The sequence below is a fragment of the Neovison vison genome, chromosome 12 (assembly GCF_020171115.1).
Source record: "Neovison vison isolate M4711 chromosome 12, ASM_NN_V1, whole genome shotgun sequence".
In the NCBI taxonomy this organism is placed as follows: Eukaryota; Metazoa; Chordata; class Mammalia; order Carnivora; family Mustelidae; genus Neogale; species Neogale vison.
The window spans coordinates 53770751-53785128 of record NC_058102.1 but is presented as its reverse complement, the minus strand read 5'-3'; the positions used below and the strand labels follow the sequence as shown (position 1 = coordinate 53785128).

General features: G+C 37.2%; 1 protein-coding gene across 1 annotated transcript in view; it reads left to right on the top strand.

Annotated features, from left to right (window-relative positions):
* Window positions 1–7704: 7704 nt before the first annotated feature.
* The window catches only part of CLEC2B (C-type lectin domain family 2 member B), a 30567-nt gene continuing 23893 nt past the window's right edge, over window positions 7705–14378 (top strand). Inside the window, exons 1-2 of the mRNA XM_044228351.1 lie at window positions 7705–7744; window positions 13847–13923. The gene's annotated coding sequence lies outside the window, so the exon portion shown is untranslated. The remainder of the gene's footprint in view (window positions 7745–13846; window positions 13924–14378) is intronic.

Sequence of the window (14378 nt, the reverse complement as noted above, 5' to 3'; positions counted from 1 at the left end):
CTTTATATTCTATTAAAAGAAGAAAATGAAATAAGCCAAATACATGCCAAACAAATGAGAGAACAGTGTCTAGCTAGCTAAGAATAAAAATTTTAAACTAAAAATATTTAAATACCCATTTTGCTATTTGGGGGCATGTCTGACTAATAGAGGCTAGAGAAAAATGCTTGTATGAGGCAAAACAAGAGAATAATAATAAGTCTCAAATTGGTGGGAACAAGAGTCACTATGAACATAGTAACTTTTCAAGAATTTTTTTTCAGAAAAATTCCTGGCAGAGAGATTTTTTTCCTTCTGTAAGTGTGGTAGTTACTTTTATGTATTGACTTGCCTGGGTCACAGGGTGCCCAAATATTTGGTCCAACATTTTGACCATTTTTGTGATGATGGTTTTGGATGAAGTTCATATTTAAACCAGTAGACTTTGAGGAAAACAAATCAATCACTCCATGATATTAGTGGAACTCATGCAATCAGTCGAAGCCCTGACTAGAACAAAGACTGGCCTCCTAAGAGACTCTTAACTCTAGGAAACAAACTGAGGGTTGCTGAAGAGGAAGGAGGATGGGGGATGGGGTAACTGGGTGATGGACATTAAGGAGGGCACATGACATAATGAGCATTGGGTGTTGTATGCAACTAACTGATGAAGTCTTCTAAATGAATGACACATTATACGTTAATTAATTGAATTTAAATAAAATAAAATTTAAAAAAAAAAAAAAAAACCTGGCCTCCTTTGAGCAAGAAATTCCCCATTAGTCCATTGTGTTTTCCCTGCTTCATCTGCAATATTGGCTTTTCCTGGCTCTACAGCAGATGGCTTAAAAAACTGTTGGGGCACCTGGGTGGCTTCAGTCTGTTAAGCATCTTCCTTCAGGTCAGTTCGTGATCCCAGGGTCCTGCTCAGCAGGGACTCTGCTTCTCTCTCTCTCCACCCCACTTGTGCTTTCTCTCTCTCGCTCACTCTTTCCCTCAAATAAATAAAATTAAAATAAAATAAACTCAAACTGAAATATCAGCTTTCCAGGGTATCAAAAGTGCCAGTCCATCCTGCAGATTTTTGATTTGCTAGACTCTATAATCACATAAGCCAATTCCTTATAATGAATCTATCATCTATCTATCTATTTATCATCCTCTTACTAGTTCTGTTTTTTTAGAGAACTCTGACTTACACAGTCAGGTTTTGAGTATGGTCCAGTAATCTTCACTTTAAGAATCATTACCAGATGATAAATATACAAATACTTGCACCATACACTTAAAAAACAGAGTTTAGTGAATAGTTTTAAATATACTTGATGTATGCTCAATTAATGAGTTTTAACAATGAATCCCACATTAAATTAAAATATTTTATAGAGTTGTGGCTAAAATTAATAGCCTATATTTTGACATCCTCTAATCTTGCCCAAGATCATCTGATCTGCTGATTTACTCTCCTGTTTTTCCTCTGTTCATAATTGCATGAGCCAATGGAGTTTCTGGAATCCTTTCTTTTATATGATTAGAATGAGACACTAATAACTCTATTTCCTGTAGTGGTAAACAGAGTAGAGTACTGATAATCTAGGGAGTAATCTGCCAATAGACATATGCAAAATATCCCCATGGATACTCCTAGTCAACTGTACACAAGAAAGAAGGAATTCAGTGTTTGTATATATGATACCTTCATTGATGCTATGATATAAACATTTTCAGAAAAGTCACACATATAATGAGATTGCCTGGTTGCTACTAACGTTGCTAGACAAAGTGGTGAAAGAAAAAGATGAGCTCAGGGATTCAAGTTCTCAGCTCAAATTCCACATGAATGACCTACATCTTCTGGAGCCCCAGAGCTGAAATTGCAGAAAATCAAATGCAAAATCTACTGCTGTGACTGCCTGAGTTACAGCATTAGCTGATCTTCCAGACTTGCAGTGTCTACTGCTAAAATAAGGGCATTGACAGGGAAAAAATGAGATCCTATCAGCTGAAATGGGGACATGTGGGAAGACCTTGTCAAATCTGGGCACATAGAGCCCCTAAATTCTGTTGAGTCTTCCTTGCCAGTTGAGTTTTCCCTACCCCCCATTAAAGTGGCCTCTACAGCACAGAGGAAGTAGTTTCCCTACCCACCAGGGTATGAGCCTTACCACTAACAAAGGTGTAGGCCTTTCCACCCCTGTCTGAGGGGATTAAACTTGCATTACCTGAGGAAGTGGTCATATCCTTTTATGGGGAACCAGCATGCAGAACAATGATGATTATCCTGAAGACCCACCCCCATCACCTTTTTTTGTTTCTAGACCTCTAACTAGACACAAGTCACAGAGGTGTCCTAAAGCTGATAGCCCATGAGGAAATGCATTTCACTCCGAAAGAATTACTTGAGTTTTCTAATTTACACAACAGAAATCTTGGGAACATGTGTGGGAAAATAAGGATACAGGGTAATGGTAAAGGGAACACAAAATTAGATCAGGCCAAAGGGGTATTAAGCAGAGATTACTCGTTAAATGCTTCAGCTTGAGTAGTTAGAAAAGACCCTTTAACAATTCGGTAGATTGACTAAAACATGGACCAAAAGGTGGGCCTTGGTGTGCAGTGGAAATGATGGACCTGCCTTGTATTATGTAGAAGGAGAGATGCAAAGACTTAGGGAGACTGGAATGTCAACTTGGCTTTGTCTTTTTTTTTTTTTTTTTTTTTGAGGTGGAGATGTATATTTTATTAGCTGCTCACCTTTTCCAGAGTTTCTATTTCTCTTTTTTTTAAATTAAATTAATTAATTTATTTTTAGAAAAACAGTATTCATTATTTTTTCACCACACCCAGTGCTCCATGCAATCCATGCCCTCTCTAATACCCACCACCTGGTACCCCAACCTCCCACCCCACCCCCCCGCCACTTCAAACCCCTCAGATTGTTTTTCAGAGTCCATAGTCTCTCATGGTTCACCTCCCCTTCCAATTTCTACCAACTCCCTTCTCCTCTCTAACACCCCTTGTCCTCCATGCTATTTGTTGTGCTCCACAAATAAGTGAAACCATATGATAATTGACTCTCTCTGCTTGACTTATTTCACTCAGCATAATCTCTTCCAGTCCCATCCATGTTGCTACAAAAGTTGGGTATTCATCCTTTCTGATGGAGGGATAATACTCCATAGTGTATATGGACCACATCTTCTTTATCCATTCATCCGTTGAAGGGCATCTTGGTTCTTTCCACAGTTTGGTGACCGTGGCCATTGCTGCTATAAACATTGGGGTACAGATGGCCCTTCTTTTCATGACATCTGTGTCTTTGGGGTAAATACCCAGGAGTGCAATGTCAGGGTCATAGGGAAGTTCTATTTTTAATTTCTTGAGGAATCTCCACTCTGTTCTCCAAAGAGGCTGCACCAACTTGCATTCCCACCAACAGTGTAAGAGGGTTCCCCTTTCTCCACATCCTCTCCAACACATGTTGTTTCCTGTTTTGTTAATTTTGGCCATTGGCTTTGTCTTTTAAGATCTACTACCTTCTCTGGGAAGGTCCAGAAGAAATATCTTTCAGCAACACTGTGAAAAAGTTCACGAAATGAAATTGGTGAACAATCCTCATCAATCGTAAAGAGATCTGTAATTGACCTTTTCTGTAGGCAAGACAACTGATGTCTCTGAATTGAGAAACTTAAATGCAAAGAGAATACTTTGATCCCTGGGTGTCAAGGGCCAAGTAGCAGCAATCACAAAAGGCAAGGTGGGTGTGGTTACTCTAAAAGACAGTGGAGTCAAAACAGCAACCAGAATAGTCTGACCCTCGCAGACCCATGGTGATGATAGCTGATTATGGTTTTCCTAGAAATGAAATAGATAGGAAGTTTATTAAATTCTTGTATGTTCTTTATAAGCAGAAAACTTCTAGGTCAAGTGAACATAGTGAACAAGTCCAACCTGAATCATAAAAACAAAGTCACAACTTTTCTTTTTTTGGTTTAAATTCATTTTATTTATTATTTATTTTTAAATTATTTTTATATTATTTTTATTTATTTTAAATTTAAATTCAGTTAATTAACATATGGTATATTATTAGTTTCAGAGGTAAAGTTCAGTGATTCATCAGTCTTACATAATACCCATAATTACATCATGTGCCTGTCTTAATGTACATCACCCCATTACTCCATCTCCTAACTTCCTTCCTCTCCAGCAACCTTGTTTGTTCCCTATGATTAAGAATCTTATACGGTTTGTCTCCCTCTGACTTTTTTTTTAAAGATGTTTATTTATTTGACAGACAGATCACAAGTAGACAGAGAGGCAGGCAGAGAGAGGAAGGGAAGCAGGCTCCCTGCTGAGCAGAGAGCCCCGTGCGGGGCTTGATCCCAGAACCCTGGGATCATTACACGAGGTGAAGTTAACCCACTGAGCCACCAGGCACCCCTCCCTCTCTGATTTTGTCTTGCTTTATTTTTCCCTCCCTTCTCCTATGATCTTCTGTTTTGTTTCTTAAATTCCACATATGAGTGAGATCACATGATAATTGTCTTTCTCTGTTTAACTTATTTCTCCTAGCATAATACCCTCTAGTTCCATCCACATCATTGCAAACAGCTATCATTTTTGATGGCTGAGTAGTATTCCAGTGTGTGTGTGTGTGTGTGTGTGTGTGTGTGTGTGTGTGTGTATTTATATACATATATATACAGTGTGTGTACATATACCCCACAGGTGTGTGTATATATATGCACACACACCACACCACCTCTTCTTTATCCGTTCATCTGTCAGTGGACATCTGGGCTCTTTCCATAGTTTGGCTATTGTGGACATTGCTGCTATAAACATTGGGGTGCTGGTGTCCCTTTGGATCACTATATCTGTATCTTTGGGGTTAATACCTAGTAGTGCAATTGCTAGGTCATAGGGCAGCTGTACTTTCAACTTTTTGAGGAACTTCCATACTGTTTCCAGAGTGGTTATGTAAGCACTAGCTTACATCTCCACCAACAATGTGAGAGGGTTTGACTTTCTCCACATCCTCATCAACATCTGTTATTTCCTGACTTGTTAATTTTAGCCATTTTGACTGGTGTGAGGTGGTATCTCATTGTGGTTTTGATTTGTACTTCCCTGGTACCTAGTAATGTGGGGCATTTCTTCATATGTCTGTTGGCCAATTGGATATCTTCTTTGGAGAAGTTCATGTCTGTTCATGTCTTCTGCCCATTTCTTGGTTGGATTATTTGTTCTCTGGGTGTTGAGTTTGTTAAGTTCTTTATAGATTTTGGATGCTAGACATTTATCTGATAAAATATTTGCAACTATCTTCTCCCATTCTATCCACTGTATTTTGGTTTTGTCAACTCTTTCCTTTGTTATGCAAAAGTTTTTGATCTTGATGAAGTCCCTATAGTTCATTTTGGTCTTTGCTTCCCTTGCCTTTGGAGATGTGTCTAGCAAGAAGTTGCTGCAGCCAAGGTTGAAGAGGTTGTTGCCTGTGTTCTCCCCTAGGATTTTGATGGATTCCTCTCTCATGTTTAGGTCTTTTTTTTATTTGAGTCTTTTTTGTATGTGTGCATGGTGCAAGGAAATGGTCCAGTTTCATTCTTCTGTCCAATTTTCCCAACACCATTTTTTGATTTGAGTCTTTTTTTGTGTGCATGGTGCAAGGAAATGGTCCAGTTTCATTCTTCTGTCCAATTTTCCCAACACCATTTGTTGAAGAGACTTTTTTCCATTGGATGTTCCTTCCTGCTTTGTTGAAGACTAGTTAACTATAGAGTTGAGTGTCCACTTCTGGGTTCTCTATTTTATTCCATTGACCTATGTGTCTGTATTTGTGCCAGTATCATACTGCCTTGAAGATTACACCTTTGTTATAGAGCTTGAAGTCTGGAACTGTGATGCCACCAGTTTTGGTTTCCTTTTTCAATATTCCTTTCACTCTTCAAGGTCTAGTGTTCCAGCTCTGTGAAAAAAGCTGATGGTATTTTGAAAGAGATTGCATTGAATGTATATATTGCTCTAGGTAGCACAGACATTTTAACAATATTTGTGCTTCCAGTCCCTGAGCATGGAATGTTTTACCATTTCTTTGTGTCTTCCTCAACTTCTTTTATGAGTGTTCTATGGTTTTCTGAGTACAGAGCCTTCCCTTCTTTGGCTAGCTTTATTCCTAGGTATCATAGGGGTTTGGTGCAATTATATATGGGATTGACTCTTTAATTTCTCTTTCTTTTGTTTCATTGTTGGTGAATAGAATGCAACTGATTTCTGTGCATTGATTTTATATTCTGCAATTTTGCAGAATCCCTGTATGAGTTCTAGCAATTTTGGGGTGGATTATTTTGGGTTTTCCACAGAGTACCATGTCATCTGTGAAGAGTGAGAGTTTGACTTCTTTTCCAACTTGAATGATTTTTATTTCTTTTTGTTGTCTGATTGCTGAAGCTAGGACTTCTAGTACTATTTTGAATAGCAGTGGTGATAGTGGACATCTCTGTCATGTTCCTGATCTTAGGGGAAAAGCTCTCAGTTTTTTCCTATTGAGAATGATATTCATTTTGGGCTTTCATGGATGACTTTTATGATATTGAAGTATGTTCCCTCTATATCTACACTATGAAGAGTTTAATCAAGAAAGAATGCTCTACTTTGTCAAGTGCTTTTTCTGCATCTATTGAGATTATCATATGGTTCTTGTGCTTTTTTAAATTTATGTAGTGTACCACATTGATTGATTTGTGGATATTGAATTACCCTTGCAGCCCAGAAATAAATCCTACTTGGTTGTGGTGAATAATCCGTTTAATGTACTGTTGGGTCCTATTGGCTAGTACCTTGGTGAGAATTCTTGCATCCATGCTTATCAGGGATATTGGTCTGTAATTCTTTATGGTGAATTGTGAGATCTTTGTTTGGTTTGGGGACCAAGGTAACATTGGCCTCATAGAAAGAGTTTGGATATTTTCCTTCCATTTCTGTTTTTTGTAATAGCTTCAAAAGAACAGATATTAGATCTTATTTAAATGTTTGGTAAAAAATTAAAAAAAAATCTTAAAAAAAAATAAAAAAACGGGCGCCTGGGTGGCTCAGTAGGTTAAGCTGCTGCCTTCGGCTCAGGTCATGATCTCAGGGTTCTGGGATCGAGTTCCGCATCAGGCTCTCTGCTCAGCAGGGAGCCTGCTTCCTCCTCTCTCTCTCTCTGCCTGCCTCTCTGCCTACGTGTGATCTCTCTCTGTCAAATTAAAAAAAAAAAATCTTAAAAAAAAATGTTTGGTAAAATTATCCTGGGAAGTCATCCAGCCCTAGACTTTTGTTTGTTGGGAAATTTTTGATTACTGTTTCAGTTTCCTTCCTGGTTATGGGCCTGTTCAGGTTTTCTATTTCTTCCTGTTTCAATTTTGGTAGTTTATGAGTCATATGTTCCAGCTTAAGGTAACCATCCCAGCAGGTTATAAGGACTAGATAAAAATATCCCTATGAGAACATAAATTTTAAGTTATGAGTAAGGCCCCCATATCAATATAAATTACATGTCTCTTGTCAGTCTTATGTTCCATCTATACTTACACCACATAACTCCATACATGATATTCCAGTTACTGCTAAGCCCCATAGTTTTGTTTTACCACGTAAGCTATTACCTCTCAAAACAAATGCTATTCTTCTCTATTTAGATTATGTTTTTGTCATGTGGAAGTCATCATCTGGACACAAAGACAGTAAGGGGAAGATTCATTCTGTGAGGTACCTGCTTAAGGTAAGATCATTAAATGGTTTTTAGTTGTAGGAAGATTATTATTCTCTGGCAAAGGATAAAGAACCATTATTGTTCTGAGGGCAGAGAGGAATTCTGGAATCTAAGATTTGCAGACTCATCTGACCAAATATTCCTATGTCAGGTCTCTGGAGCATATTTATTTTTTTTAGTAAAGGTTGATTTTTACTTACAGATGCACATGACTTTTATAATTGGATTTTGGGACAGATTCTTATCACAGTCTACCCTGAAGATCCAGAATATGCAAATTTTCACAAGCTGCCTTAGAAACATTCCAAATTTCATGTAATTCATTCAATTTTCAGCCAGTGAGCAAAGTTTCATTTTCTTTTACTAAGTTTTTTATTAGCCAGCCCTTACCACAATGCCTATGATTACCTCCATACCAACAAAGGACCACACCATCATATATTCTTTACCTTCCCTACACTCAGAGATATTGATCACAAATAAGTATTCTAATATTTTGTTAATCCATGTACCAAGGGTCATTACTGTTTTAACTGCTTCTAGTGATGGAGTGCCCACTGCCCTCAGCTTAACTGACAAAATCCCATTCAGAAAATCTAATTCTTGAAGCCACTCAGTTACCAGTTTTTCTAGGAAGTGTGGTTCTTAGAAAATAAAGCCTGGGTGAAAGTCATTGAATGCTTTTTGCAGAAGTGCAACACAGGGAAACAGGAATGAGTGAAAGAGGAATGAGATAGGAAAAAAGAAAAAGTAAATGTAAGTTGAGCATTACTCAATATCAAGGATGATTTTTTATCTCACAGAATCATCTTTAGAAAAGTCATTTAGATTACTTTGTCTCAGGAGCAAAGAGCAGAACAAGGGAGAAAAACTTATCCATTGCTCTAGTCCTTACATTGGTAAAAAGCTTACTCTACATGGCACTACTTTCACATTTGTGCATTGTGCACGAGTGTACACACATGAAAATGACTCTTTCAGTGGCAACTGGTAAGTGATAGGCTGTAAGGTGAGAAGCACATAATAAGGTCATGAGAAAAGGTTATATCAGCCTTCCATTGAATTGGTTGTCTTAACAATTAACTTAATAATTGTCCAAAATCTTTTAAAGAGGTATAGCCACAATGGTCTGAGGTGGTTCTCAAGAGATGATCATTAACAAAACAATGGTACAGTGAATGTACTATAATTCTTTGCATCTCTAGATGATGGCACTACAGAAGCTGTGGGTACCAAGGCAAATTCACTGTATTGGAGAATGAGTCTACCTTATAAAACATAGTGTTGCCTCATTCAGTATGATAAAGAGTCAATGTAATTAATCTCCCACCAGGCTAGTCAGCTGTCCCTCCCTGATTTGTTTTTTTTGTTTTTGTTTTTGTTTTTTTTTTCTGAGACTTATATTCAGCCTCTGTATTTGGCAGGGTAGGCATTCATTAATTCCATTTATCCTTGGGTAGTAGAACCAGCATATCAAGCAACTACTTAGTTCTCTCCACCCCATTTCTAGGAGTCAAGTCCAAAATCAAGTACCCATTGTCACAGGTTGCTGTGAATCAAAACTCTGATTACCAGTAAGTTCCTTTGACTTATCACAGAAATTGAATTCACTTGACCTTTAAAACCAGATAATTACCAGCGATATCAGAAATCTGATTCCACTGTAGCAACTTCCACTACATCTCTACAGAGAACAGTCGTCAAAATAAGCCATCACCAATTGACTTTGATGTTGCATTCTTTAGATTTTATTGTAAAGCATGCCCTCTGGGCTCTCTGAGGAAATATGGTTCAAATGTGGTTGAGTAGTTCGCACAGATTAGATCATTTCAGCATTACCATTTCTCTGAGTCTTAAGAGTCTATCCATACCTTGTGCTTAGAATTTTCAATGTTTAGGGGAATCTGTGTGGCTCAGTGGGTTTTAACCCACTTTAGCCTCTGCCTTTGGCTCAGGTCATGATCCCAGGGTCCTGGGATTGAGCCCCACATTGGGCTCTTTGCTCAGCGGGGAGCCTGCTTCCCTTCCTCTCTCTGCCTGTCTCTCTGCCTACTTGTGATCTCTGTCTATCAAATAAGTAAATAAAATCTTAAAAAAAAAAGAATTTTTAATGTTTAAGCATCATTAACTATATCCAGTGAATTAGATATAAACATAGCCTGGATAGAGAGGATAAAAGAATTATTTGTTTAAGAAATAGGATCACATGATTAGCTAATCTGTATTGGTAAGAACATGAGACCATATATTAGGGTGAGTTCCAAGAATGCCGTTGCAATGGGATAAAATAGGTGAATTGAAAAAGATTAATTTTTTGACATTGAATTAGGACTAAGGTCTGCTTCATCATCTAGGAGGTGAGTTAATGATTATCTAGCTTGGCTACCAAAAACCTGGATATAGTTAATGATGCTTAAACCTTGAAAATTCTTTTTTTTTAAAGATTTTATTTATTTATTTGACACTAACTATGAGTCTGATTGTAGTAGGAGTTGATGGATTTGAATGTTGAGATAGCTCAGAGATACCCAGTTGAGAAATAACTTGATTTGAACACGTCTACAACTTATACCATAGTTTTTACCCCAAATTTAAGCTGTATCCAGTGTTTTCTACTCAATTAATCATAACATCCTGTCAATTTAGCCCCTTGCACATTTCCCTAGTCAATTCACAACTGCCTATCTTAAGAACCCTCATTTTAGTGCAACCTCCATTTTGGTCAATGTATAATTTATTTCATCATGGCATTTGGTCTACTTTTGCCCTGTCTTCTAGCTGACCCATGCAAGACAAAAGACAGTAACTTTCTACTAAATGTTATGTGAAATCAATGTGATAACAAAGAAAAGAGAATAAAAAATAAATTATTAAAAATTTACACCTTTTACAAAATTCATATCATCACCTATGAATAAATTAATAGAAGAAAGCCTTTATTCTCTCCAGAAATGTTATAAATATACTCCCACTGAAATTGAAGTTTTACTCACATCCATGCCAAATTATCACTTTAATTTTACAGGCCCATTTTCAGTCTTATTGATAAGCTGTTTTATTATACACTTTACATTTCTTGGATTTCCTTTGACATCTTTGGATACATTTATTGACTATATTTCTTTCATTATTTGGGTAAACTATTGATTCCTTTAATTTTTTTCCCAAAGTTTATTGAGTGATAGTAAAGTTTATTGAGCAATAGTAAAAGCCCCAAAGAGGGAGGGGACCTGAGAGGTTGCTCTATTTTGTTGTTGTTGTTGTTGTTGTTCATTTTTTACTAACTTCTTAATGATCATTTTGCTATATATGTTCATCATATATTAATTCACTCAATAAGACTTTTTGAATACACATACATGCAAACACACACAGATCGTTAGGCACTGAGAATAGAGTAGTAAATAAAACAGATACAAACTTTTGATTTCATGGTCTCATGGAACTTCCATTTTAGTGTAGGAGACGCACAATCAGCAAAATAAGTAAATATATATTCACACCGTATATATGTGTATATGTTCTTGGAATTAAGGTTTTGTGAGTAGCAGGTGGGGGTGGTTTTCAACTTAAATAGATCTATCATGAACTTCACTGAGAAGATGACAGTAAGCAAACTTGAAAAAAATGATGTAATAAATCTTTTGGGTATTTGAGGAAAGACATTTCTAGGCAGAAGGAACAGGAAGCTCAAAGTTCATGAGACCATGAAGCCACCGTGACTGGTGTAGAATGAGTAAAAGTAGAATAGTAGAATCAGTGAGCCCATAAATATAAAACTAAAATATGATTAAGTACTTTGAAGGAGAAGTGTTTGGTCACTAAGGAAGAAATTATTAAGCAAAAAGGATCTAGAATTTGAAGATTTGAGTAGTTCTCAGTCTATAAATATAGCAGAAAAATGAGAATGTGTTTTCTGGAAAAAACACTAAATGTGTGACTGGACAATCAGTCCATAGAGAAATTACCCATAATTTTCATCAGCCATATCATCAGAAGCCATAGAGATAGGAATGAACCGGAAAAGTTGCAAATTTGAACTAAAGATGGATGAGGCAGGATGAAATAAAAGGTTTTCAGACTGTCAGGGTTCTATGAACATAGTTTATCCTTCAAGAAAAGGGAAAGAAAACCCTAAAGACTGTTAGGGATCATCTGGTCTGCCACTCCCACCACAAGACCAGAACATAGGGCAAGAGGAATAAGTAGGGAATGGGGAGGGATGAGGTTATTTTCTCCTCAATTTCAGAGTGTGGAACAACTTCTTCAGTTTCAGAGAGTCTTTACTTAGGGTCTCAAGGGCAAGGCTGCCACTCAGAGCTGAGAAACCTAGGGTTCTGTGGTAACATTATTCATCAGTGGGCCCACAGAGCAGAGCATTCTGCCAAAGGGGATTACTCTTGAGCCCTAAGAGTAGTGAAATTTTCTTAAGTTTTGGACTGGCTTGAAGGCTGTCACCCCTTTATTCTTTCTGATTTCTCCCTTTTGGAATAAGAATGTCTACCTGAGCTGATCTCACCATTGTAACTTGTAAGGACATAACTTGCCTGATTCAGTTTCACAGCTAGAGAGGAATTTTGCCTCAAGGTGAATCATGCTTGAATCATACTTGAATCATACTTGTCTGGTTCATCAGACATAATTAAATAAGACTTTGGACTTGGAATTAATGCTGGTTAGGTAAGACTCAGGCTACTGGGTGGGGTGGGTTGAATATACTTAACATGCAAGAAGGATATGCTATTTGAAGGGCCAGAGGATGGCATATTATGAACTAAATTTTGTCTCTCTAGATTCATATATTGAAGCTCTAACCCCCATTGTACTATATTTAGAGTTAGGATCTTTAAGGAGATAATTAAGGGTAAACGAAGACATAAGTGTTGAGGCTTAATCTGATACGACTGGTGTCCTCATACGAAAGGATGAGACGCCAATGTGCTGTCAGTCCATGCATGCCAACAAAAAAATAATATGAGGAAACAGTGAAAAGATAGCCATTAGCAAGCAAAGAAGAGTGGTTTCATCAAATTATCAATTCTCTGGTGCTTTGATCTTGGACCTCCAGACTCTAAAGCTGTGAGAAAATTGATTTCTCTTATTTAAGTCACCCAGCCAGTGGTACTTTGAAACGGTACCCTGAGACAACTAATGGAAGTCTCTTTGGGATTGGATTGAGGGAATCATTTTGACTTATGCTAGCCATGTGATCTTCTTTCTGAAGACTTGCCTTTTCCTTTAATAATTGGGTCAAAAAACAGGCTCAAGCAGAAGTAGGATGAGGTAATAATTTATAACTTTGGGGGAGTGGTTTCCCATAGTCTGCTGATCATCCATTTTTGGTTTATTTCTATTGTAGGTGTTGAGCAGAACCCAGTGGTATGTTTGCAAGATTTGACTATTAAATTTTCAGGACTTTGTGAGCCAATCATTGAACACAGTTATTGTTTAAAATTACATTATCTAAACCTAAAATTAAATAAATTATATTAAAAACAAAGGTAATAAATACTTGGCATAACTCAGTTTCTGGTTATTTTTTACTATAAGTTACCATTATCTACACGTGAAGTTTTTTACATCTACTATATCCATATGATAGAAATACTATATAATCATCCACTATTGCTCATCTCTTTTCAACTCTGGCATTTAGTGATGTCACATTGGTAACTTGAAATCATCTATGGTGAAAGTGATTACATCACAGGAATCAGCAATTATATAAACTAGGGTTTTGGTGGTTGTTCTCTTTTTCTCTGTTGCACCAGGTTAAAGACTAGCACGTAAGTAAAAATAGCCTTTCCAGCTATCTATCTGTCTTACCTCAGAGACATTAACATTCCTGTAACCTTCTAATGGTCAGGAATCTAGATGCTACTCCAAATTCAACCCTCATTACAGGATTTGTTAACCTGTTTCAGCGTTGAGTGGTGCTGCGGTTTAACCTCTGCTACTCCAAGATCCTATCAGCCTCAATGCTATCTGTAAATCCAATTCTGTGACGGCATCTCCTTTTGTAAACCTTGGTCTAGAGAGGAAATCTGCAGTAAGCTTCTCAGTGATGCTTATGTTCTCCTGTCACTGCATACTTTATTTCTTTCTTCATAGGGTGACCATCATACCATCCCACTACTATATCGTGCTCCTGTCCATAAGAGTATACCCACTACAGAATGCCAAGTGCTGTGAGTACTTTTGTATTTTTATCTTCTCTTTATCTTCCACAGCAATTCTGGTATTTTACTCTGCTTAACATAGGCTATTACATTCTTCAATCTTCTTGGAGTTATTTTAACAGTTTATCAGCACCGCTCACAACATTTTCCCAAGTTATCAATTCTTATGCCTTAATACTCCAATGTTGATAAAATCTCTCTTATCCAACTCTGTGTTTCTCTCTTGATCTAACGCCTCTGGAATCTGATCACACTGTATACTCTGTAGGTTGCCATTACATGTTGGTCAGGTCAGAATTGCTCCTGAGTATTAAGATTAATAGCTAATCTTAGTTACTAAGATAATACTTAGTTACTTGGCTTTATGATCAGGAGGGGAAGGAAAGGATAATCATAAGGAGGGTGTGTAGTTTCTTTGATGGCAGAGGATTCAGCATCATTTTTAAGCAAGGATAAATGTTAGA